Source organism: Phacochoerus africanus, chromosome 13, assembly GCF_016906955.1.
Source record: "Phacochoerus africanus isolate WHEZ1 chromosome 13, ROS_Pafr_v1, whole genome shotgun sequence".
Lineage (NCBI taxonomy): Eukaryota > Metazoa > Chordata > Mammalia > Artiodactyla > Suidae > Phacochoerus > Phacochoerus africanus.
In genome coordinates, this window is record NC_062556.1 from 38,690,996 (window position 1) to 38,718,673 (window position 27,678).

At 35.1% G+C, this 27,678-nt stretch overlaps 1 protein-coding gene and 1 long non-coding RNA gene across 3 annotated transcripts in view; one reads left to right on the forward strand and one right to left on the reverse strand.

The window, feature by feature from the left end:
• Positions 1-2,295, forward strand: part of LOC125113347 (uncharacterized) — a 75,164-nt gene extending 72,869 nt beyond the window's left edge. Inside the window, exon 3 of the long non-coding RNA XR_007131419.1 lies at positions 2,170-2,295. This is a non-coding gene — a long non-coding RNA (uncharacterized LOC125113347). The remainder of the gene's footprint in view (positions 1-2,169) is intronic.
• The window catches only part of PCDH9 (protocadherin 9), a 941,799-nt gene that overhangs the window by 256,022 nt on the left and 658,099 nt on the right, over positions 1-27,678 (reverse strand). The gene's annotated exons all lie outside the window — the stretch shown is intronic.

Genomic DNA, 27,678 nt, shown 5'->3' on the forward strand with positions numbered 1-27,678 from the left:
CAGGCATGCTATTTCTTTTACTTTTATTTTATTTATAATAGCACCATTATTACATGAAAGTCTGTTTAAGTAAAAATACTCTGCTTGTGGAAATAATTTTGCATAATACTATACAAATTTGTACTTTAAAAAATGCCTTTTATGACATGGAAATCTGAGCATAGTCAAAAAAGAGGTTGAAAGTTCGGCCCTGCAGCTTCCTGGTGGGGGAGTGGAGGGGAAGCCGTATTACGTTGGACTCCTATCTACACTTTTCTGAAGTCATTTCAGAAGGCCTCTGGTGAGATTCCATTCTCTGCAAAGCACACAGAAAGATGCTTCACAAGAGGAGAGTTAAAGAGTTGCTGAGGAAGAAAATACCCCCAAAGCCCTCTTTGGCACAGACAAGAATAAAAACCTTTCTTCCCTCCCTGAAATTTTCAGAAAGTGCCCTGGAACACAGTCAGTTCCTCTGGAGCAATTGCCAAAGTCAGCACCTCAAGCAGAGAGGGCAGGAGCTAACAGCAAAGGAACGCAGTGATGCAAAGTATGGGCTTAGTCTGGAAAATGCTGGATTTCCCTTCAGACCACTCTGGATGCAGTCAGCCAGGAGCTAAAATTTGGTTCTCAAGACTCCTTAGGGCAAAAGTTCAAATGGCTTATTCTATAAGTTCTTTCTAGGATTGTTTTTACTTGTAATTAAGGGAACCAAAATTCTGTAAGCCAAATGGAAGACTTTGTCAATGAAGTGAGACATAATTACTTGGTGGTGGTTGAAAGTTCTTAATTTGTGCTTCGGTGACAAAGCTGACAAGCACAGAGTTTTGAGAACTTGAGAAGTGGGGTCAGAAGGAATCCTTAAAAGGCTGGGAATTGAATCTTCCCTCAGTTTCTTTTGTGCAGTGAATTTGAAATCTGGTGTTGCTATTAGCAAGATTTACCTTTGATCACAACCAGAAATGAATTGTCAGGAGAATAAAGAATAAAACAGGTGACTTATTGACTAATTTACATCCTGTTAAAACCATGAATATATTCACTTTCCTGGTACCTGGTAAAGTTTTGCTTTAGGAAAATTTTAGTATATATTCTCATTTAATCCTACAAATCTCTTTTTTTGTTTTTTTTAGCTTTTCAGGGCTATATCAGCAGCATATGGAGGTTCCCAGACTAGAGGTTGAATTGGAGCTGTAGCTGCCAGCCTACATCAGAGCCACAGCAATGTGGAATCTGAGCCGTGTCTGTGACCCTACACCACAGCTCACAGCAACACCAGATCCTTAACCCACTGAGTGAGGCCAGGGATCGAACCCATGTCCTCATGCATGCTAGTTAGGTTCGTTAACTGCTAAACCACGATGATGGGAACTCCATAATCCTACACATCTCTTTAGGCAGGTGTTATTTCTATATTAATATTATGAAACTGTGTTTCACAGAGTTTAAGTAACTGAGAGGGACTCAGGAGATCAACTGGAGAGAAAGTCCATTCTCTTTTAGTTTCATCACAGTTACTTTAACAGACACAGCTAAAAAGCATAGTATTTTCTAATATAAGAGAACAAAAGAAATTAAAAATTAGAAGAATTGAGTTTTTTCAGTCTCATAATGACTACTGTTTCTAAGTGTTGGGAGAGGCAGTCCCATTCATGCTATATTTTAACCCCTGCTGGACAATATATGAATGGACCTTGAACCTCGAACATTGCTTCACTCAGACACAAAGAGCCCTCACAGCCTATCCCAGACTTAGGCCTCCTTTGGTAATATGTTCTGGGCGTGGCATATACAGTTGGCCTTCATCCAAAGAGTCAACCAACATCAGGTCAACAAACCCATCTCCACCCTCTAAAATTATAGAAAGTTAACAAACAAAAAACTTGCAGCGCTGGCAACTACTTACATAGCATTTACATGGTCTTTACAACTATTTACAGAGCATTTACATTGTGTTACTTATTATGAGTAATCAGAAGATGATTTAAAGTATATAGAAGTATGTGTATAGGTTATATGCATATATTATAGCGTTTTATATAAGGGAATTGTGTATCCATGGATTTTGGCATCAGATGGATCCTGAGAACAATTTGGATACCTGATATCAAGGAACAACTGTTCTTTTTCTTCTGTTTGTTAAGCACTTGTGTTAGTGGTCCTCAGACACACTCTCAACTTTGTGTATTTCAGATTCTATGAAGGAGAGGTCGGGGTCCTTTTACTGCAGCTTGAAGTGGTGGCTGTGCAGCTATGTCACTCTCCTGAGCTATGGAGCAGATCTGTGGGCCACAATGCAAGGGACTGAATCTTCTGTGTACTCTCCTTTCTTGCTGTAAGTAAAGGCTGTACAACTGGAGCTTGGTGTATGTGTTTTCTGTTCTCAAAAACACAGAATCAAGCCCTGGTCTCTTCCCTGGGTGGCACTTAACCTGCTTTTGAATCTTGACTGCACAGCCTGGCCTGTGAATTCACAGTGAATGGTATAACATTCAGCTCTGGATGTCATAGTAGGTAATTATGTGAATTCAAATAAATGGCCTATTAATAAAATTGGCCGCAAGCTACTCTTTGATTACAGAGTTGAAAGGGAAAACTTAAGATAACTTTATCTTCAAGACATAACTTAAAATATCTTTTTGATTTAAGGCCACTTTATCTAATTTCTACTTTATCTATACTGCTTTACTCTACTACTGGCCTGTCACCTTTCCACTTTATCTGTAGAAAGTCAATCCAAGTTGGTCCAGAAATCACCGACTGTGCAGTTTAGGAATCGTATGAATCATGCAAAGCACTAGTTAGCATAAAATTACTTAAAAAGGAAAAAGAAAAGAAAAATAATTCAAACTCACAATAAAATGTACATCTCTTATCCCTAATGACATCATCCCTGATACATTTTTTTTTCTGAGCCCAAGCATGTAGGCTGCTGTATTTTACACATCATTAAACCTTTAAAGAGCTCCTAGTTTTAGACACAAATAGATCTCAGTAAAGCAGATGTACTAAATGCATGAGTGGTCAACACAAAGCTGTCTCTCTTGAGTAAGTAGATGGAGAGTCGTGAAGCTGAGTCCCAAGGTCACTTAGAGCCATACTGGACGATACAGACTAAGACAACTGACAGATCATAGTTTTACTCCTTATTTATATGAGTATATATACATAACTGATATATTTTACATATACATATATGCATATGATGTATAGACATACACACATTGCATGTAGTAATAACCTAAACAAAACTCAGTTTTAACATGTTCTCTAAAAAATTTACTTTCTAGTTGATCTATTGACTTTTGCGAAGATCATCTAATATTTGTGGGTTTTGGTGGACACCATTCAGGCCAGTGGAATTAGATAGCAGAAAGTAACATCTTGATTTAGATGTCTTATATGTTCCTCTACCTGTTTTATCCAAAGTAGAACCCTTGTTAATTTTTCCCATCTCTCCCTGTGCAAACACATTCTTTCCATTTCCATCTCTAGCTTTCTTCACTGCATCACTATCCACCCAGTTGTGGAGACAATACCCTAGGACTCATTCTTCTTTCTCCCCCAGTCACAGAAAAATTCAATATATTGGCAAGTTCTGTTGGCTCTGCCTCCAAAATAGACCTTGGGCATCCACTTAGCTTCCTTGTCTTTTCTACTACTACTTTAGTCAAAACCAACCACTCCAGCCTGGGCTGTGGCTGTACACTCCACACCATTCCCCCTGCTTCTACAAGGATGGGGCCCTCTTGAAATCCATCTCTACTTGAGCCAGAGTGATCCATCAGCATTATAAAGGAGAGCTTGGCATATCCCCTTGCTCTAAACCTTATACCATAATTTCCTTCTGCTTAAAATAAAACCTGGACTCCTTATTTTCAGAACAAAGTGCTGAGTGATCTGCTGTCCATTGCCCTCATCTCCCACCATAATCAGTCTCACTCACCAGGCTCCACATTCAGTAGTCTTCCTTCTCCCCTGCAAGAGAAAATCCCATTCAATCCTCAACACTTTCAGGGTCCTGTTTTGGAAGGCTCTCTGCCAAAACTTTGTCCTACCCTTGAGATGTTTTAGTTTTGTGGTTTGGGCTTAAATGTTACCTTATAAGGAGGATTTCCTTACCTGTCCATTCTAGATTAGCAGTCTAACCACCTTTCTTTTTGAGTCATACAGTCCAGTTTCATTTTCATCCAAGCACTTGTTGCAACTAAGATATTATTATTTATATAGTTTATATGGTTCTATACATGTAGTTTTTATATTTATATAATTAAAAAAAATTAGTTCTAACCTCCCACACTGCAGCCATTTGTAAAAGCCATGTGTGTCATTGTCCACTGTGTCCCCATAGGCTGAAATGTGCCTGACAGGAGCTCATGCTTAAGAAACAATTGTAGGATGAGTGAAAGGCCTTTGCTGCTAACAATACGCCAGACAGATACAAACTTAAAAGCTGGAAGATCTAAAAGGGAAAATGAAACTGGCATTCTTTTTCAATGTTCTTTTCATACTCTCTTACCAATGGCTTGGCAAAAATTTTAAATATGATTTTTAAATGCAGCAAAAAAAGACCGATGAACCAGAAGTGGGAGAATTACTCTATGTGATGTCACCAAAATGACATCTGAAAAATGCAAGATATCTTATAGTTTTTGAATTCTCCTCTCTGAAAATAGTACATTAATCATAAAAAGATTCCATCTAGTTGCTGAAATGCCAATATTTTCACTTCTTTCCTGATGTACAGTGAGTGGGGAGTTCTTTCTGATGAGAGATTTTCCCCATGTCTTTCCTCAAGCTAGAAAATGAAAACAAAAATTAAAAAAAAAAAAAAAGAAGGAGTTCCCGTCGTGGCGCAGCGGAAACAAATCTGACTAGGAACCATGAGGTTGCAGGTTCTATCCCTGGCCCTTGCTCAGTGGGTTAAAAGGATCCAGGGTTGCCGAGAGCTCAGATGCAGCTCGGATCCTACATTGCAGTGGCTATGGTGTAGGCTGGAAGTTACAGCCCCAATTCGACCCCTCGCCTAGGAACCTCCATAGGCCCTCGGTGCGGCCCTAAAAAAATCTAAGTAAAAAAAGAATTAATTAAGTAATTAATTAATTAATTAATTTAAACACTCTCGGGCACATCATGACCATAATCTTTTGTTCTTTTCAATTGCGATACCCTGAGGATTTTTTTTGTTCATAAACTAATGGAAGGGTTATACCAGTCTACACAGATGCAAGCTTTTTCCTCTCTGAAATATGTCATGTGGAGAATATTCTTCCCTTAAGTAACTACACAAATATATTACAATATCATAAAATTTATACATATTATTTTAACTGTTTAAGATCAATAAATGTACATTCTGAATAGCGTATACTCATTTATGTTGGATTGGTAGTAAAATGCTATATCAATCCTTTTTGTTGGTAAATTGCTATGTCTCAAAACTGTAGCCTCACATTGATCCTAATGCTGATGTAAAAAGTTTTCACTCCTGTATTGAGAACATGACAGTATACAAATATATAAACAGTGATAACAGCTTCACTGCAGAATAATTATCTAGTTTTGTGATAAAGATTGTGCTTTCATTTTCATGAACAGGATGTGCCTTCGAGTTTCACAGGGTATGATAAAATAAGCTGTATGAGAAGCTTAGAAGGTGCAGCAAAACAAATTCCTAGAATGAACTTGCTCAGTCCTGGGTTCACAAACTTGAGAGAGTAGCAGGTTTTGACAGAACAGCTGTTAATGCTCATACTGAGAAAACGTCAAATGTTATCTCCATCTTAAATTCCATGTCCTGCTTTACACCTCTCATGTAGTTAGTGATCTTATCTTGAGGACCTTCTATCATTCAACATTTTTATACTCAAAGATTTCTTTGTGTGCTAAAAATGTTATTTTATGAAAGCACACCTGTATCTGGATAAAACTTATGGCAGACCTCGGTTCATTAACAAAATACATAGACATTCACATACATTCGTATATACTTATATACACTCCCTTCTAGAACCTTGATCTATCGGAGTATATTCGACAACCTCTTCATTGCTGTAACAACTGGCCCCATATTTCCTCTAAATGAGAGAGATGCTCAGACTAAAGAAAAAGGCAGGAAAAATAGACAAGCCCTCTTCTGTTCTGCCTGGGAGAAGAAATTCTTGGTTTGTGTGTTAGTTTTTTTGCTTGGACGGTGGATGGAGTGAGGATAGCAGAGAAAGGAGGGATGTGGAGAAGATAAAAAAAGCATGCGATCAGGCTTCAGGGTGGGGCTGGCCTTGGGAGAAATTCAAGGTGGCAGAGTCTATGAAAGGATTTTAAAAACATGAAATCTTTTTAAGTTCAATCCGAAGTTATTTGACCTCTGATGTGCTCTTCAGATTCCCCTCCATCCAAGAATATTTTTTTAAAAAGTCAACTGCAAAGAAAAATACTTTCAGGAGTTTGTGTTTTTGTTAAAAAAAAAAAAAAAAAAGGCAAGCAAGCAAACAAGGTAAAGACCTTTGCGTCATTAGAAGGATGTTAAAGAAGTAAACTTATAGAAATAGACCAGCCATAAGAATGCAAAATATCCATAACACCATGTAGGGAGAACTTTAGATTTTCACAAGTTAACCAGGGATATTGATTCAATTTTTTCTCCATATCAAGAAGCAAAGCACTTTGAGATGCCCTCTGTTTTTTATATATCTTATCTAATTAAGAAATGGAATGATATCTGAGCAGATTGTCCTTCCCTTTTGTCACACTAAACAAGTAGGCAGTGAGAAAAGGTAAGACAGTATGTGACATAAAATGAAAAGAAAGTAAAATGACTACATCAAAACTGATATTGTTTACATGCATTTCTTTTACTAACAGGGATGTTGATTGTCAAGGATTTAATAGCTGATATGTCAAAGCAATTTGGCCTTTTATTAGCTGTTCTGAAAGGGATTGTCTTTCATGTCTTAGAAACCAAATTAATGGCTAAGCTTGATGGCCAATTAGGTCATAATTTTAACATCTAGTTATAATTTTGTTAGATAGCATCATAAAAAATCATGCTGAAATTTTTGATGCATTCATGTAATTACATACCAAGAGTAAAATACATGGTTTTAAATGTTAATGGAGATCATTTTGACATCTCACAGTTATACAAACAAACTGAGGCTAGCAAGATGTGGAATAGGATCTGAGGAAATCCACTGAGATTATGTGGTAAATGTAGGTAAAATAAAAATTGTACATAAATGGAAGAAAATAGTGAGTGAAGAAATACTTTCTTCCAAAGTTGTAAAACGTCCTTAATATTCCATTGTTTGCTACAATTTCAGCCAGTCCTTAGGGAAAGTCTTCTCAACTCAGAGTTGTTTAAGCCAATTCCATTCAGAAACTGCACTGAATGCTTTTATGGGAAGAGCACTGTTCTGGGTGCAGTACAGAATATAAAATCTACATCATTTTCTTTCTCAAATAATTCACTTTCTTATTAGGGAGGAAGAGTTCGCATGTATGACAGTAACAAACTAGTTCTGAATAAAATATATGGTGTGGGTAATAATTAATGTAAGGTTTTCCACTTAAATATATATCATGAATATTTTTCAATGTCATTACATACCATTCTTACTCAGTATAGTTTTAAGGCTACTGCAATTTCACTCTATACTCAAAATTTGTCTAGTCAAATTACCATCCATGGGCTTTGGGTTGTTCATTTGGTATGGGATGTTTCTTGTCTTTATTAGATAACAAACTAGTTCTGAATAAAATATATGGTATGGGTAATGTAGTTTTAAGCGTTGTTTAACATCGCTTTTTTTTTTTTAATCAGCTCCTTTCCCCCGATACTTGTCTTCTTTCTCTCTTTCCTATTCATTACACCAGAATGTCAATCACTGAGTGACCTTCAATTATTTTTTCGATTTCTTTCAATTTTACAACACTGAAAAAATCTATCCGCAGCTACTGAATCAATAGTCTTGACCTCAACAAATGATATTACAATGCAAATCCATGATCTTAGCAAAGAAAGGCACAGACCTCTAAAGCTCTTATATTTTTTCTTTTGCATAATGGGCCAAGAGGTCATATTTGGAGTAATACTTAGGGAAACACAATTTACTACAAACCACTCAACAGAAAATCCTCTTTTTAAAAATAAAACCAAATTTGACATTACAGTTAGTGACTTTTCTTTATACTATCAAATTTTGTAATGAGGAAGAAATTGTCCCTGTAAACCCAGGAAAATCGTAGTGTTTATAGAGTTTTTGCTATGCAATTTTAATTCTCATTATATAAACCACATACAGTAACTTCTATGCTAGCCTAATTTAGAACTACTTTTTTATTGAAAAAAATATATTTTTCTAATTTATAGAACACTTTTCTTGGTTTGCATCCAATGCCTAAAGAACTGCTTAGTAAACAAGCCTACTGTGTGTTATTCTGCATGTTATGGGTTGAATATGCTCCTTGTCCCTTGAAAAAGTCATATACAGAAGCTCTAATCCTGACTGTGACTGAGTTTGGAGTTGAAGCTTGTGAGGAGGTGATAAAGCTTAAATGAGATCATGACGGTGGGGTTCTAAGCTGAAAAGACTAGTGCCATATAAGAAGAGTAAAAGACACAGGCACTTTTCTCCACCAAATGAGGACACAGGGAGAACGTAATCTATCAGCCAGGAAGAAACTCTCACCAGGAACTGAAATGGCTAGAACCACGGTCTTCAACTTCTCAGCTTCTTAGACTTCTCAGTCTGTGTTATTTTGCTATGTCCTTCCAAGGGGACTAAGACACTGCACAATTAAAACCTGGGAATATTTATATACATGTGTGCGTGAGCGCACACACACACACATTGTTTTGTAAGGAACATGTAAAGTATATTACAAGAAAGGACAGGAGAAATTCAAATTTCCCTTTAACATTTAATGGAAGTCAAAAGGAAAACAGGAAAGTACACATTCATGAAACTATACATTTGGAGCACCATTCAGAAGGAAAAGAGGGATACAAGTTTGTGAATGGAAGGTGAAAACTATTGGAGAGTCTGGAAAGGAAAGAGTTTCCTCACACTGCTTGGATGTATGAGAGGTGGAGCTTGATATGCAAATACTAAGCAACAAGTACCATAAAATATTGGTATATTTAGAGCTTCTATTGACTGTTTCTTTTCTTTATAAATTATCATTTAAAAAAATTTAAATGAAGATAAATAAAAATAAATTATAAAGTAACCTATAATACTACTACTCCAATTAGACATAATTAACATTTTAGTGTTTTTCTAATATACATAAAACACACATATGTATGCTATATATATATGTTATATATATATATGTACATGCATAGTACAATAATGTAAGGTTTTCCACTTAAATATATATCATGAATATTTTTCAACGTCATTATATACCATTCTTACTCAGTATAGTTTTAAGGCTACTGCAATTTCACTCTATACTCAAAATTTGTCTAGCCAAATTACCATCCATGGGCTTTGGGTTGTTCATTTGGTATGGGATGTTTCTTTTCTTTATTAGACAAGAGATAGGATGATCAAAACTTAATTGACAACATCAAGTGTGGGTGAGGAAGTGGAGAGATTGAATCACATTAGATTTGCCAATGGATTTTCACATTGGCTACATGGCTGTAGGGATGTAAAATGCCACAGCCCTTCTGGAAACTAAAACTTTTCAAGTCATAAACTTGAACCTATAATTACCAGATGACCCAGCAATTGCACCCTTGGTCACTTATCTCATAGAAATATAAATTTATTTTTATACAAAAAAACTATACACATATTTTTAGTAGCAGTTTATTCTTAACTGGCAAATCTTAAAACAGCCCAGATATCGTTCAATGAGTGAATGACTGAACAAGCTGATATTATAATGAAATAGTACTTAGCGGTGAAAAGGAACAAATGATTGATATACACTATGAGTTAAACAAATCTCCAGGGAATTATGGGGAATGAAAAATGCTGATACTTAAAAGTTAAATACTATATGATGCAATAACAAAATTGGTGAAATGACAAAATTTATGAAATGGAGGACAGATGAATTGTTACCAAGGGCTAAGGATGGATTGGGAAAGGGAAAAGGCAATGGGAAGGAGGTATACACAGTTATAAGAGGACAATAAGAGAGATCTTTTTGTAGTGGGAATTATTTAATATATTGACTACTGTGGCAGATACATGAATATACCCAGGAGATAAATTGTATAGAACTAAGTACACCACACACATGAACATGTACACACACGCACCTGCATACACAACAAATGAGTACCAGTAAAACTGATGAAACTTGAATAAGAGAGGTGGATTGTATAAATAATATTCTGGTTGTGATATTGTACTATAGTTTTTGCAAAATGTTAGCATTTGGTAAACTAAGCAAAGTGGTTTAGGGGCCTCTCTGTATTATTTCTAAAAGCTGCATGTGACTCTTCAATTACTTCAATAAACATCTTATTTAAAATTTAAGTGGATGAGTTCCTGTCCTGTCTCAGTGATAACAAACCCGACCAGTATCCTTGAAGATGCCAGTTGGATCCCTGGCCTCACTCATTAGGTTAAGCTCATAGACGCAGCTCAGATCCCGCATTGCTGTGGCTGTGACATAGGTGGGCAGATACAGCTCTGCTTGGACCCCTAGCCTGGGAACTTCCATGCGCCACAGGCGCAGCCCTAAAAATATAAATATAACAATAATAACAATGGGAAAAAAATTCATAGTGTAAACAAAGTAGGGGCATATAAGGTTTTAGAAAAGGAAGGATAGTGCTTAGTCGCACAAAGAGGTTCCCATTAGGCAATGGATTTCAGTACAGATTTGTAGAGGGTGAAGACTACAGTATGAACATATGATAGTTACAAAACATATGGTAAAAACGCATTTATTTTATTTGTGAATTAGAGAACACTTAAATAAACAGCCCTCAAAAATAAAGGAAAATTAGTAAGTCTAGAATATGTATATTATAATTTCAATACTTTCATGATTTGAAATTGTATATCAATAAAGGGAAGGTGAAACTGACCAGAATGTATAAGGATCTATATTAGCTAATTATTCAATAATTGAAATATGTTTTATATTAGTAGTAATATTTTTTAACATTGTGAAGCATAAGAGAATCGAAATCTTACCATAGGTCCAAAGTACATTTCAAGAATTTTACTTTATCAAAATATACTAGATGAGGCCTAATAAAAGTTGAATTATATCTCCTGTGAGAAAATGTTCAGTTAAGTTATCTGATCCAAACAGCACCCTCACAGTTATATCACATTCTCTGTTATAATTCTGGTCCTCCCAAGTATTTATGGTGAATTGTTATGGCTTATTCAAACAATGTCTCAATACATTTGGAAGTCTCCTTATAAGAAATAAGTGCATGCAATTTAAAAACATTGACCCTTTGCTTGGTATTTGTAGACCTATCAGAATGATTTGCTCATCTACCTGTATAGGGAAAGACTGTATATCCAGAGACTGAATGTTATGGCAAAATAGAAGGGCATTATCAAAGACTTAGCAAGCTCTATGTAGGCTAAAAATAGCAATTAAATGACATTGATGTTTTTTTCTCCTTGTTGCCATGAGAAATAATTGTCCTCTCTGCCCTGAGTATCAGTTGTACTCCTGGCTACCATCCTCATTATCACTTGACAGTTCAACTGCTAAAAATTGCTGTTTTATATAATTATTCTTATTAGCCATTTTTCATAAAATCTTGTGAATTAGACCTATAAGTCTACTGCATATGCAATTACAAATCAGAAACCTTTATAGAGAATGGGCAAATAATTCTTCTGAGGTCATAAAATAGTCAAATATTTGAGCATAAAAATAATGTTTTTCTCGTTTCCAGTCTATGTATCCAAAATTTTGTTCCTGGCTATCTTGACTGGGTCTTGGAAGTAAAGAATGCCCAAATCAATATAAATGTCTGACTGCATGTAAAAATCTAAATATTGATCCAATTGCTCCTGTAGCCAATTGGAAGTGACATTAACTTGTAAAAACATGTGTATTTGTAGACAGTATGTTAAAGTGGGGATAACAAAGTGATAGGATTTAGAGTCAGAAGACTTGGATTCTACTTCAACTTCTGATTCTTTGTTCGCATATACTTGGGTAAATCTCTTAAACCTTCTGAGTGTGCCTCAATTAGGATCCAATTCAACTATCACCTTCTATCTATTATTTTGTATGTTCCTCCCAGATAGAGTTCCCCATTGCTTTAATGTGAGTACCTTGAAGGCAAAGGTCATATATTGTTCATCTTGTATCACTAGATTCTAGTACAGTATCTGGCAGATAGCAATCTGAGATACCAGGTTGAGATAATATATGTGCAGTATTATAAATCAAAAAATGATTTACAAAAGTAAATATCTTTATGACTATTGCTATCAAAAATTAGTCACATAATTAATGGTATTTAGTTGAGTGCTGCTGCTGCTGTGTGTGTGTGTGTGTGTGTCTGTGTGTGTGTGCAAAGTCAAGAGGAATGCAATGCAACCAGTCAACACTACTTGCCAATGGACACAGGCATCCTGAACTGATTACCCTGCTCTTTTGCCTCTTAGGTAATCTTAGGTTAATTTTATCCTTTTTTTTCTTTCTTTTCATCACTACTCCATCTTTATTTTTCTCTCCTTCTTTCCATTTTAGAATTCTATAGTCTGGTCATAAAGTTCTTCTAGTGAATAGCCTCATTGCTCTCTCACTCTGGGCAAAACCACCTGGGAAAACACCACTTCTCAATAAATTCAGTGTTATGCTTCCTACATGCTTATACCAAAGATATTAACCACTGCTGATGAAAAATCTCATTACATAATCAGGATGATTTTAACTGCATATTTGTGTTATGATCCTTAGGTGAAAGCTGAGTAGCGTATGACAATGACAACAGCTACACTGGATCTTGGGTCAGTTGGCAGTCCCCTCTCCACGATCACTTTTTCCAACCCTTTTCTGTCTCTCCAAACCTGTGTTCTGCCTTCCTCTTCTCAGTCTCATTTCTTTTTCTTCGTCTATATACAAAACCAGCATGCAAATGGTCTAGCCTGCTAATATAGAGAGAAAACAAGACTTCAGATTAATGATATACTAGCTACCAACACCTCCTTTTCCATGAGGTTCTTATAAAATGGAGGGTATGTTACTTAATGTTTTCTTCTGGGTTCTATATTCCAATATTTCCAGTCTTTCTCAACATGTTACCTCTGTTAAATCAATCTCTTTTGTATCCTTAATCTCCCAATCTCTTATGGGTCTTCAAAATAGATTAAATCATGTTCACATTCAGAAATTATTTCCTTGAGCTAATGTGGTTAGCTATCACTTTACTTTCTTTCTACCAAGGACTTCTGAAAAAGTCACTTCCTTCAGCATCCCCATCCTGTTATTCTCTGCTATTTAACAAACTTCACTGTGGCTTTTCCTCTGGACTGCTTCATTGAGGGTGGCCTCACTCTATGCACTAATGGTTCCTTGTGACTGAACTCTTTAGAAGAGGAAGCAGGAGTGACCTAGCAAAAACAGGATATTTATGTTTGAAATACTTAGGTTTGCATGTTCAGCCCTAGCTCTTCCTAGTTCCTAACATAGAAATATCCCAATGTATTTCTCACAAGTGTCTACCATTCCTCTAGGAGTCCGTACCTCAGGAAATGGCACTATCATCTATCTGTTTGCTTGAGTCTGAAACCTGAGTGTCTCTAATGCTCCTCACATCCAAGTTCCATTAGCAGTTACTTAAAATCTGGCAAAGATTATCCATTGATTTTGGAATAGTGCTGAAAACTCAATATGGTTCACGAGTCCCTGACTGATCTCTCCCTGCCTACCTCTCTCCTCATCAATGTTGAGTATGCTCAAAATATAGCACCTTTATCATTTCCTTAATCATACCTTGCCCTTAATTCCCTCCAGGCCATAGCATCCCCTGTTTTCACTCTGTGGTGTCCTATTCATCCTTCCACACCTTTTCATTCTTTGGGTCTTAACTTATACGTCATTTCCTCAGAGACTTTCCTTGACTATTTCCACCCAAATATATCAAATTTCTCTTAATTCTCAAAACACACTGTAAATTTGTCTTTATTTAATTTGTTGTTGTACTTATAAATTAATCAATTATATATGATTTCCTTATCCAAAAAGTCCAAAGAAAGAAGAAATCATACATAAAAATAATCATATATTATACAGTCCTGTAGATAATGGCAGCTCAATAAGTACATTAATTATACGTTTCTGTAATACTATTAACCCATGAGTATAGTACCAAAAATTCATCAGGTTAAAGTATGTAAACTAAATACGTTGGATTGTTTTTAATCTGAAAAAAAGAGCAATTACCATAAAACATCATAGCAGAAAAAAAAAGCAACAGAAAATTTTGCAACAGTCCAAAGAAGGTAGCCTTTACTTTTGTAAACAACATGAGGTTAGAAACCATTTTGTAAATCCAATCAGCTATTAACATATAACATTTTATTGCTATGATTGTTTTATTCCTTTAGAACTTCAAAGATAATATGAAATCCTAAAGTGTTCATTATAAACGAGGTATGTAGCTCAATGTGATTAGGTGTTATATGTTAATACATAGATTTTTGTTTTACACATACACATGCTAGGTATTCATATATATGTATACCTAGGTATACATATATTTCTTTTTATAATGTCAATTATCATAACAGTCAAAGTTAAGGTTGTAGACTTAAACCTTTACTGCTATTACAGAGCCTCTGGAGGAATCTTGGTTAAGATTGTTAAAAAGCGTATTCACAGTTAGAGTCCTAACCTTGGTGGATCATTAAATAAGAAGCTACTAATGAGACATTCCCTTCGTCTAGCCAATGCTTCTCTTTTATTCAACATGACAGCATCAACACCATAACTGCAAAGTAATCAGTTTTGCTTTGGAATCATAATTATATATTGACATGTTAAACTGTGAGACCTAAATCAGGGGAATTTAAGCTATTATCGGAGCATTCTCATGGGAAAACCTAAAGGGACATCAATTTTTTTGCCTCAATCTCACTCCTTTTCAATCTTCCATTCTTTCATGGTATGAAATCCTAGGAGAAAAGCTGCTATAGAAAAACTGGATTCAGTACTTTGCCATTGGATTGAGAAGTAGTTTCTATGGGTAATTAAAATAAAAACAGGTATAACCCATCAGTGAATTTATTTAGAGGAAGATATTTCTATCACTGCAGTATATTTCTTTTGTTTCTTTTTATTCATGTAAATGTACATTAAAGAGCAGTTATATATATATACACATATATAGTATATGTATATATATTTGGAGGCATTATAACTGCTTGGATAAAAAAAAAGCATAGAACTTCATGGAACAAGTAATTGGCAAATTATCTCACAAAGAAATAACTTTATATAATTTATACTAATTTCAAAAGTCTTTGCCACTGTTAAAATTGATCGGAATATTGGTATTTATTTCTTCAGTGAAACAGCCTACTAACAAATAAATACATAGTCAGTTAAAATTATATTACCAAGTATACTCTTTGCTAATTAGTATACAAATTAAGATAGGTCTTTAAATTAAAAAAAAAATGAAATTTATTCATTTTTAAGGGTAGAACTATCCTAGATTTCAGGAACAGGAATTATCAAGTAAAAAATAAAAATATAAATAATAATGGAAATATTTTTAAAATTTAAATTTTGTTTCACTAATGACATTTTGAAATAATATTCATATCATTAATATTATATGAATTCTACATTTAGAGTGAAAAATATGACTGCCAGAAAATCTGGTATATTCTGACATCGATTTCAGAATTTTGTATTCTTTCTTAGTTGGTAGCCCTGAAATACACTGTACAGGATGTATAGTTCGTGTCTATTTATTTTTATTACTTTTGTATCTCCAAGAAATTGAAATAGAAGCAGCCTGGTTCACTGGTAGGGGAGACTGCTTTCACAATTTCTTAAGTTTTGCAGTTCCACTTCAGTTAAAGAGCATTAGTTATTGGTTAAAAGAGGGTTTCAAAGTTATGGATTTTAGCACTTTCTTGACTGAGGATTCTGATGCTCAGCAAACTTGGCTAAAACCTAGAAGGTGACAGATGCATGAAAAGTTGAAAAATAGGACACACAACTGTAAGCTCAGCTGATAAACTTCCATCAGAGATTTACTATTTCTTAAAGTGCTGATGCTGAAGTAAAGGTGGAAAAGCTGATCACAAAATAATTTCTGGTGCTTTCCTTTCCTCACGACCAGTGATCGGATTGAGATCAAGGTTAATATTTGTCTCTCTGTAAGAGGCAGATTATATATATATCAAGAGATAATATAAATTGTCTAAAAGTTTGATAATCTGAATATCTGTGTAATGTATTCAATATCCTCCCTGAAGACACTTGAAGCAAGTATAAAAATAAACGTTTCTGAAAATCCATGTAAACAGAAACATGTGCTCTTTTAGATAATTTATAAAAATGTTCTTCAGCTTCAAGGAAGACGTTATACCGCTTGGGCTCCTACTGTCTTGTCCTGAATGTGTTACTTATCTGCTCAGGGAGGAACCTTTGTATGAGGCTTTACAACTGGGAGAGCCAGCTTGAATTGAATGGCACTCGTCTAACTTTTCGCTAATTACTCAGATTTAATGAGCTACAAATTTTTCATCCTTCAAACAAGGAAAATACCTACTCACTCTGCAGGCTGATGAGAAGATGAAATGTTTGTAGTCTGCCTGCTACAGGGCCTGGGTCAGGGATCAATACATCTATTGAGTGGCTACTGGTTGGACTCACTTTGACAGAACAACGAGAAAGCTTGTTTTCAATAGCAACCTCTAAAATAGGGATCATAAATGCTTCTATCTTAGGCAAATATACTTTATGAGAAACTAATGTCCAGAACTAGAAACTATATTGAGTCTCCAATAGTCCATGAGTTAAGTAGATGAAACGGAAAGTCAAACTTTGAATGGACAATGAACACCCACGGACCATCCCATTTCCTGCATACATTCTTCCAGAAAACAATGCTATAAACAACCACAATGGCAATTACAAAATGGGTCATAATATGAGGTAACATATGTAAGTTCAGTGAGCGCCAAAAGAACTACTTGAGTTTATATTGTTCTCAGACGAACCTCTCTCCCCTTTAATATTCAGTCAGTCTAAAAGCTTTCTTAACCTTTACAGGTCTGAATGCTACTTAGTATTTCTGTAAGGCAAGGTAACTTGTAATTCTATCAGTAATCCCCACTTGAGATACAGGAGAATCCTCTTTTTCCTGCTAGTGTAGGACAGGGAGACTTAGTCATCAACCAGTAGGGACCAGGGTCCCTAGAATAAACTTAGCCTTATTTTTTATTACCATGGAAATCATATATTTATTAGGAACCCCTCCATTCTACAGGTCCGTGGTATCTTAATTGCTTTGTCTATAGTCTGGCATGCATAATAAATAGGGAACTCTTTCTTCCAAAATTGATGCTCCTATTAGTTTTACTCTGCAGTAGCCATTAACCACAACTAAAATATAAATATATAAATCATAATAAGTGTTCCATAATGGAGATCATAAAATCTACTACATAAAATGGCTTCATATAAATATACTGAAGTATATCAGCATCCAAAATGCTAAACTTCAAGCTAGAAAAATATTGCAACAGGGACAAGCAATGTTAAATCATCACCAAACAAAATGCTGCCACATTCATTTACTGAAGGTCGAAAATGTGAATGAGAAAATGACTGTTAGATGGTATCAAAACAGACAGACAGACCAATGGAACAGAATAGAGAACCCAGAAATAAACCCTGACACCTATGGTCAATTCATCTTTGACAAGGGAGGCAAGAACATAAAATGGGAAAAAGAAAGTCTATTCAGCAAGCATTGCTGGGAAACCTGGACAGCTGCATGCAAAGCGATGAAACTAGAACACACCCTCACACCATGCACAAAAATAAACTCCAAATGGCTGAAACACTTAAATATACGACAGGACACCATCAAACTCCCGGAAGAGAACATAAGCAAAACACCCTCTGACATCCACATCATGAATATTTTCTCAGGTCAGTCTCCCAAAGCAAGAGAAATCAGAGCAAAAATAAACCCATGGGACCTCATCAAACTGAAAAGCTTTTGCACAGAAAAGAAAACACAAAGACAACTTTCAGAATGGGAGAAAATAGTTTCAAATGATGCAAATGACAAGGGCTTAATCTCTAGAATATATAAACAACTTTTACAACCCAACAGCAAAAGAGCCAATCAATCAATGGAAAAATGGGCAAAAGACCTGAATAGACTGTTCTCCAAGGAAGACATACAGATGGCCAGCAAACACAGGAAAAAATGCTCAACATCGCTGATTATAAGAGAAATGCAAATCAAAACTACCATGAGATACCATCTCACACCAGTCAGAATGGCCATCATTAAGAAGTCCACAAATAACAAGTGCTGGAGGGGCTGTGGAGAAAAGGGAACCCTCCTGCACTCTTGGTGGGAATGTAAACTGGTACAGCCACTATGGAGAACAGTTTGGAGATACCTTAGAAATCTACACATAGCACTTCCATATGACCCCACAATCCCACTCTTGGGCATCTATCCGGACAAAACTCTACTTAAAAGAGACACATGCACCCGCATGTTCATTGCAGCGCTATTCACAATAGCCAGGACATGGAAACAACCCAAATGTCCATCAACAAATGACTGGATTGGTAAGATGTGGTATCTATACACAATGGAATACTACTCAGCCATAACAAATAACAAAATACTGCCATTTGCAGCAACATGGATGGAGCTAGAGAATCTCATGCTGAGTGAAATGAGCCAGAAAGACAAAGACAAATACCATATTATATCACTCATAACTGGAATCTAATATCCAGCACAAATGAACATTTCCTCAGAAAAGAAAATCATGGACTTGGAGAAAAGACTTGTGGCTGCCTGATGGGAGAGGGAGGGAGTGGGAGGAAGTGGGAGGGATCTGGAGCTTGGGCTTATCAGACACAACTTAGAATAGATTTACAAGAAGATCCTGCTGAGTAGCATTGAGAACTTTGTCTAGATGCTCATGTTGCAACAGAAAGAAAGGGTGGGGGAAAAAATGTAATTGTAATGTATACATGTAAGGATAACTTGATCCCCTTGCTGTACAGTGGGAAAATAAGATAAGATAAAATAAAATAAAATAATAAAAAAATAAAGATCTGGAATTAGTCCACACACAAAAAAAATAAAAATAAAAAAAGATAAGTGTTTATGAGGCTGTGGAGAAATAAGAAGCATTCACACTGTTGGTGGGAATGCAAAATGGTGTAGCCACTATGGAAAATAGCATGGAGATTCCTAAAAAAAAACCTAAAAATAGAGCTACCATGTGATCCAGTAATCCCACTTCAAAAAAATTATTCCGAAGAATTGAAATCAGGATCTTGAAGTGATATCAGTACTATTCACAATAGCCAAGATGTATAAACAACCTAAATGTCCACTGACAGATGAATAAATAAGGAAAATGTAATATATGCATACAACGGAATACTATCCAGTTTTAAGAACAAATTCTGCAATAGATGAAGCATGGATTAATCTTGAGTACATTATGTTAAGTGAAATAAGCCAGTCACATAAGACTTCAAGATTCCACTTAAACTAGTGTCTAAAATAGCCAAATTCATAGAATCAAAGAGTGGAATTGTGGTTGCCAGTAATTAGGGGTGAGGAGAAAATGAGTAGTTACTAATCAATAGGCATAAAGTTTATCTGCTATACAATATTAACATTGTACCTGTAGTCAAAACACTATTGTACATTTAAATTTTTGTTATAGGGCAGATGTCATGTTAAGTATACTATCTACAATACATTTATATTGCATACATTTCTATATGTATTTTAATGAATAAAAATCTGCAAAAATATTTTTAAAAAATAACTGTGAGGAGAAATATAGACCAGTGGTGGAAAAAATAATTCTCTACACAGAAAATTTTGCTGTGGACCTGGAGATTTGATATCATGGTATAATGTGGATATAGGTGATGAGAGAAAGTTATTCATCAACAGTGTTGTTGCACTAAAAAGCATGGGAAAAACCAGACTTTTTTGTTTATGCCCACCTTAACTGCAAAAACATTTTGAAGTAGCCTGATTGTCAAACAGTAAACCAAAACAGTTTACATTAATACTGAAATATCTCAAATATTTAAGTAGAAAAAGCAGGGAAGAAAAAAGAAAAGTGACAAAGGTAGGATTTATTTTGTATTTATCTTACAAAATTAGTATTAACTTAGAAAAAATAATCTTTAAAGTTCCCTTATTGGGAAACATTAATTGAATTGATCTTGGACTTATGTCACAGTTATGGCATTGCTCGATCCTTTAACCCACTGCTTAGGGCATGAATCAAACCTGTGTCTCTGCAGTGACCTAAGCAGCTGCATTCAGATTCTAAATCACTGCACCATGGTAGGAACTCCTAGAAGCCCTAATTCTTAATTTAAACATTTAAAAAAATGTGATGATAGCTACTAAATTCATCGTAAAAAAGACTTATTATGCCTCACCTTTGATGTAAATAGAAACGGTAAAGTAATAATTTTTTAATTCTAGACAGTGAAAAATTGTAAACAGATTATAGTTTAGCTTTCTAGAACAAATTCATAAAGCAAATCAAATTCTTAAGACTTTACTGCTCCTGGCAATCAGTATCATTCCATGGATGGGATAAAATAAGCATCGAGATAGCATGAGTATTAAGCCAGGCCATATTTTGCTAAGTGAAGGTTTCCTGAAATACTGAGTGGTGAATAATAAGGAGATTAGCATTAAACATACCATCTGTTGTGGGTTTTCTCTCTCAAAGAAAATGCACAGCAAAAGTGAATTCCCTAAAGTATAATGTTACCAGAGATGCTTTTCATTGGAGTATTTATTCCTGCTCCTCAGGAAAACAAACTTACACTGGAAGAAAATGGACAGATGAAAGGCTGGTAAAATACATTACTTCAAACTTCAAAAAAAAAAAAAGTTTTCTTTTTGAAGCAGAATCTCTTAATTACTCTAAGATTTCCTCAAAAGATTCAGATATCATCTGCAGAAATTGAATTATAGTCCATGTGTGCCCAAGAAGTGAAGTGTGCCAGGTGCTGCTATGAAAACTAGCAAGTCAATGGCAGTCCCACATTTTTTCTTCAGCCTCTCTGTGGTTTAAAATGACTTCTGCTTGAAGCTCTGCCTCAGAGATCTACATAATAATATAAAATTTACACCGTCCACCAGTTATCCTATTTAGATCTTGAAAAATGTGCCTCATCTAGTCAGCATAATAACTATTCATATGGATGTGCAACACAGGATCAGCTAATCCATTTCTCTTCACGCCTTCTTTCAGTCAGTTTCAAATCTTCCTTTTGAAAGCCTGTGAGAATCCTACACTCCATCAGGTCATTCTGGGTAATGTGTTGAGACCAAAATGTATATCATTATACACCTAACATACCATAATGAGATAAAAGAGATACTCATATTTTTTAAAAGAAAGACAAAATAGTGTATTCTGTTCTCTTTTTAAAAAATAATAGTTTGGGCTTATCTTTACAATTTTACAGTTATATCCCATATGAAAATGTAGGATATTTCTTTTCTTAGATGGCACCTATTCTAAGAGCAATCAGGATGAATTAAAATATCATTAAGTGGAGTTCCTCCTGTGGTGCAGAGCGTTAAGAATCTGACTGCAGCCACTTGGGTAGCTGTGGAGGTGTAGGTTCAATCCCCAGCCCAGTGTACTGGGTTAAAGGATCTGGTATTGTTGCAACTATGGTATAGGCCACAGCTGTGGTTCGGATTCAGTCCCTGGCCTGGGAACTTCTATATGCCATGGGCGTGGCCATAAAAATGTCATTAAGCAATTTCAATAATCATTCTGATATTCCACTAATCTCAAGAAACTATTCACCTCATACTAGGGATAAAATATTAACTAGCTGACTGATAATTGCTAGTTCTAGAGAGCTTGTTCTTCTAATATTTCTTAATACAAACTAGCAGACATCCTTTTACCATGTTCCACATTCAGTGCAATTATTTAAAGGTTTATATTTTGAATTTTAAAATTTTGTATTTTAAAAAAATTTTCTAGTGCTGACAGTAACGTCAAAACTACTACTCTGTGGTCAAATCTATCTAAGTAGTACCTAGGCACAAATACACAACCAGATTTAGAATCACAGATTGTCTTCTCTAAACCCTAGGTCACCACTTGTGGGATCCAATTTAAAATTTCTTTCTCAGTAGCAGAAGAAATTTGCAAAGGCTAAAGCAAGATCTTGATTTCATCTTAATACACTTCTTAAGACAGGGATCTTACATCAATTTTTGTTAATATTTCTTTACATCTTCTAAACTCTCTTTGTACTTCAAACATAAATCCTCTATTTAGTCTCCACCCAAACACCCAGGATTAACTCTCATCTAGTTTAGATCCCTCTTTTTGTCTGGACTCCAACACCAAGCTTAGTGTTTTATAGCCCTCATTTCTATTAACTTTGACTGTCTTATTTTTTTTTGTAAATTTGATGTTCTCCCCTTGAATATTATCTATGTTCTCCACTAGAGAGGATCCACCTGTAGGCTTAAGAATGTTCTTGAAACTGCAGCTGAGTTTGTGAATATGCACATGTATATTTTTCCTGCAGTGGCACATTTTGGTGTCATGAACCACTGGTGATCTGACTTTAGAAAAATAAATGGACATGTGTGTTTAGCCAAGACATCTTGATCATTTTAATAATACTATCTTCTTACCACCAGATTACCTAATCAGTATTTAGGATTAAAACTTTTCAAAAGAATTTATCACCCCATACTCTATCTAATCATTGTATCTGTCTAGAAAAAAGCTATGCCATTTAGGTAGAAAATACTTCATGGAAAAGCCTAGAAAGCTACTTCTCAAAGCATCCCAGTAAATATATATACTCAACAGGGTTGGTTTTGAGTATAGAAAAGATCATAATTTCTAGATTCATGAAAGCCTGCAAATCCTAGATTACAATCAAATACCACTGATCCAAAATAGCCTAGGCATTTTAAAAGTTACCAAATTATTGACCAAAATAGAAAATCACTGGCTATTATTACCATGCAATCCTTAAAAGAGTGATTTATTAAAAGTTTCAGTTACTTAAGGCTCAAATGATTCAGGTTTTTGGGGGTTTTTTTTGTTTTGTTTTGTTTTTTTTTTGGCCACACCCACAGCAGGTGGAAATTCCAAGGCCAGGGATCTAACCCAAGCCACAGCAGCAATGTGAGCCACAGCAGTGGTAAGACCAGGTCTTTAACATGCTGAGTTACCAGATAACTCCAATATGTTGTTATAATAACCATTTTAACAGCTAGAGGTCATGTAACTCTAGGTCATTTCAAATCCCATGAAAAAATATTAAATATTTTTCAGAATTATCCTCTTTACTTTAAACATTTTTTTTTTCTTTTTAAAGCTTTTCCTGTGGCATATGGTAGTTCCTAGATCAGGGGGTTGAACTGAAGCTGCAAATGCCAGTCTACGCCACAGCTACGGCAACACTAGGTCTGAGCCACATCTGTGACCTATGCCACAGCTTCTGGCAGTGCAGGATCCTTAATCTGTTGAGTGAGGCCAGGGATGGAACCCACATCCTCAAGGAGAGAATGTGGGCTCCTTAACCTTCTGTGCAACAATGGGAACTCCTCCTTATTACTTTAAAAGTTGTTAGAAAAAATGTAGCATCAAATTCAGTTCAAAAGCATTTATTTAACTCCAAAAATGTATAAGCCATTATAGTTGATAGAGAGGAGAACAATATATTGTCTTTGACATCTAGAGGCTCATAACTAAACTAAGAGGGTGTTTTATAAATGCCAAAAATGGTAACATTTATCTTAAGAATTTGGGGAAAATGGTTTAATTCCAACTAGAAATAAGCTAAGAATATTTCAAAGAGAAAGTGGTATTTAAATTAAGGATAAATAAAACTCTTATGTAAGGAAATGTGATAAGGTCATTCCAGTTAGAGGAAATAATTTTTACAAAGGAATTATAATTAGGAAAGCACATGAATTGCAAAATTAGTAGTTTAGGGGGGGCTGGAGTATAGAGGGTGCATGTTGCAAGAGTGTATAATATGAAACAAACAAGGAAAATAAATTGTCTTTGAACTGAGTACAGTTTTGATTATCAGTGATAATTTGAAACTAGGTAGTATAACTGGCAGTTTTATATACCTTATATAAATACTAAGTGCAAAGAATTAAAATTAGTAGAATCTCTCCTGCAGCAGATTCTTAGTTCTGAATTCATGACAGAAATTCCTGAGTGAGATTCAACCAGGTTGCTTCTTGACTTAACAATAATTTGAAAATAAAACAAGTTAAAGAGTATTTTATCTTTAAAGAACTTAAAAAGATACTTTAGAAATCAAGTCCTCTAAAATATTCCCTATTATTCATTATTTTATCTTAAAAAATAATTGCATTGTAATAAGAATAAAGAGCTAGTGACACTGACAGTAAGGACGGGACTTGAAGATGACCTCACACATTCTATCAGAGGACCTTAGAAGTAGCCTGTCATGCCGCGGCCCTTTTTTTGCTTTTAAAGGTGTAACAATTACCTCGAACTATACTGTGGTGAGTAGAGTGAACAAATGATCTTAGTACCTGAATATATGACCAACAAATTCAGAATCAATTTTGACCAAAGACAAAGAGACTAAAAGAGTTCTCCTGTTCTTTTGTGGCCAACACTGTGTTTCAAGCTGAGACCATTAAGTGAGTGATTTATCTTGGGTCAACTCCATTGGGCCAGCACACGCTCCCTTTGTGATACAAGCTTGCTCCATTTCAAACCACATCAAACACAGACCTTTTAGTACAAAGTTCTATCTATGGGGTAAGAGTAAGAGAATGCATCTGAGTGTCGGCTCAGACACTTGTTAAATATACAGGAGATAATGCATTGATGCCTATATTTAGATTCTCCAGCAGACTTGAGGAGAAATAAACATAAATGAACTAAAAAGTAGGAAAAATATTAGCATAACAACAGATTAGACCTTAGGTAGGCTAATGACATCACATTTGAAAAAAATGAAAACTATTAGAGACCCAAAGATAAATGTAATATCCACAAAAAAAGAATCACATTAGTTAAAACACTGAGATTAAAATTACAGATTTTTTTTCAACTGACTCATTTTCAATTCAAGCAAGTAATTGTTATGACATAGTATACATTTGTGATGAAAACAGATCTAAATAAGCATCCTTTGCTGCAAGTCATTTGGTAGATCAGCAGGGGTCTGGGCTCAGCTGGGAGGTTAGAATGGTTGTGGCTCTCAGTTGCAGGGTGGCTAGCTCAAGCCTCTGTGCATGGATACCCCAGGATTCCCAGCAACAAAACAGAGCAAACCTTAACTTGCCTACACCTTGCCACCTCTTTATGGAAAGAAAACAAACAGTGGGGAAAAAAAAATCTCTGGGCCAGAAATTTTAAATAGCAAATCTGGAAATAAATTCAAAGTTCCTGGTTGATATAATATGTTATTTTCAAAAATAGACTGAAAGAAAATCTATCTCATACTATCAACATCTTTTGAAAAGTAAACTAACTGTATTGATTGAAACATATCATTATTAATTCCCTAATCAGAAAAATAATTTCCTAAATAAAAACTGAAAATAAATCTATTACTGCTTAGAATATTGGCTAAATCAAGATAAATTACAAATACGCAAAGTATACAAATACAAAATAAACATCAAAATTAAATTTTAAAAAGGATTGTAGATATAATCTACAAAATAAGCATCAAAATTAAATTTTAAAAAGGATTTTAGATGTCATCTACATTGATTACCAACTTTTGAACTATTCTTTAAGGAAAATCCAAAGGTAATGCTGAGTGAGCACTCTGAAGGTAAACCCACCTCAGTAAGCCTGACCTTTAGGTAACCAATATCATCACTACACACTTCAGCTGGGAAAATATGTATGTCTTTTCCCAGAGCTCCACACCTCAGGGTATTGTTGAGAATTGGCAGATGCACGGACTAGTGCTGTGTGAATTAGCTGCCTGAAAATACAGGCTCTGTGTGTGTTTGTGGTGCTCAGGTTTCTAATCCAGTCAGAGACAAGTTTCCTGAATTCGATCTTAAATGATCCCTTCTCAAGTGAAAACATGTAGCAATGCAGCCAAAGTCCACTCGCAATATTATTAGTGAAAAAAAAAAAAAAAGTTTTGGAGATCTTAAAATCAAGTATAAAACTAACTTTCAAACTGAATAAAACACTGCCAGAACAATCAAGAGTGTGAAAGAGTTGGTGTATAATATCCTACAATTTTTATGTTGTTGGTGGCCCTCATGTTTTCGGTGGGATGCCACTGAGCAATCTGCTCACATCTGAGACCTCTCTCTTTCTCTCTCTGTCTCTTTTCTCTCCTTCATCTTTCACAACTATCTTGTTCTTTCATATTCTGGGATACTGAGCAAAAGAAGGAAAGAAATGGTCACAACCTCTTCACTATTTTTTTTTAAACAATAACTTTGTAAAAAAAAAAAATAATTTCTTGCTTGACAGAATTTCCCTATGGCACTGGGCCACCATCACATAGCTATCTATAATTTTTCTTCTGCTTGAAACAATCTCCCACATGCCACTCTTGTTAATGACTGAGATACCCCCTGATGGTGCTTAACATTTAATAGTGCTGGAGCTCCACTTTTGCCCAAACAACCTTTTCCATTTACCTTACCTCAAAGGCCTTCTAATTTTTCTTCAGAGACAGAAATCCTTTAAGCCCATTGTATCCTTAGGCTACAAATTTACTGAGATTTAGGTTTCCAATAAGAACGTTGAGATGAATGCCACCATCTCATTTATGAATCAATTTTTGCCCATCGGCTTTTTACTGTTATTACTTTTTATTTTATTTTGCACTCAAAGGAGAGAACCTCTATTACGTATATGTAGGGTGGTGTATACATATATATACTCACATGTTTCACATGTTTACTAAACTGTTGAAAATCCAAAGAAAATGAAAGTCTATGCACACGACAATTTCTAGATAAATCCCTTGCCCTAAAATCTGTCACACCTTGTTCTTCACTCCAATGATCTTAAGCAAAAGATATACAGGGTAAAATTCCTGAGGATTATATTTAAAACTGATTAAATAAGTCCTTTCCTTGAATATAATTCATGGAAACTCAATACAGCTGACAGCATAATATATTTTATATAATTGTATTCTTTGAGGTTCTAATGCAGACAGTACTTTAGAATGATGAAAGAGAAAAATCCTGTTTTTCCAGAGAAATTACAAATCTATTTTTATGAGAACTTTTTTTTTAAATTCCCATTGTTTCACAAAGAAAGAATAAGAACATAGTTTGACTTTTAAATTACTTAATAATCAATAATTCTGAAAGGTTTCCTGTACTTATTTTTTGCTTTACTTTGTATTTAATGTAGATGTTATATTAAATGTTCACTTTTACCTAAATCAAGAAGCACTGCTTTAGTGGTTGGCTATCACATACCAGTTTCAAAAGGGGTGTGATGTGTCCTAACCTTTAAATCCAATTAATTG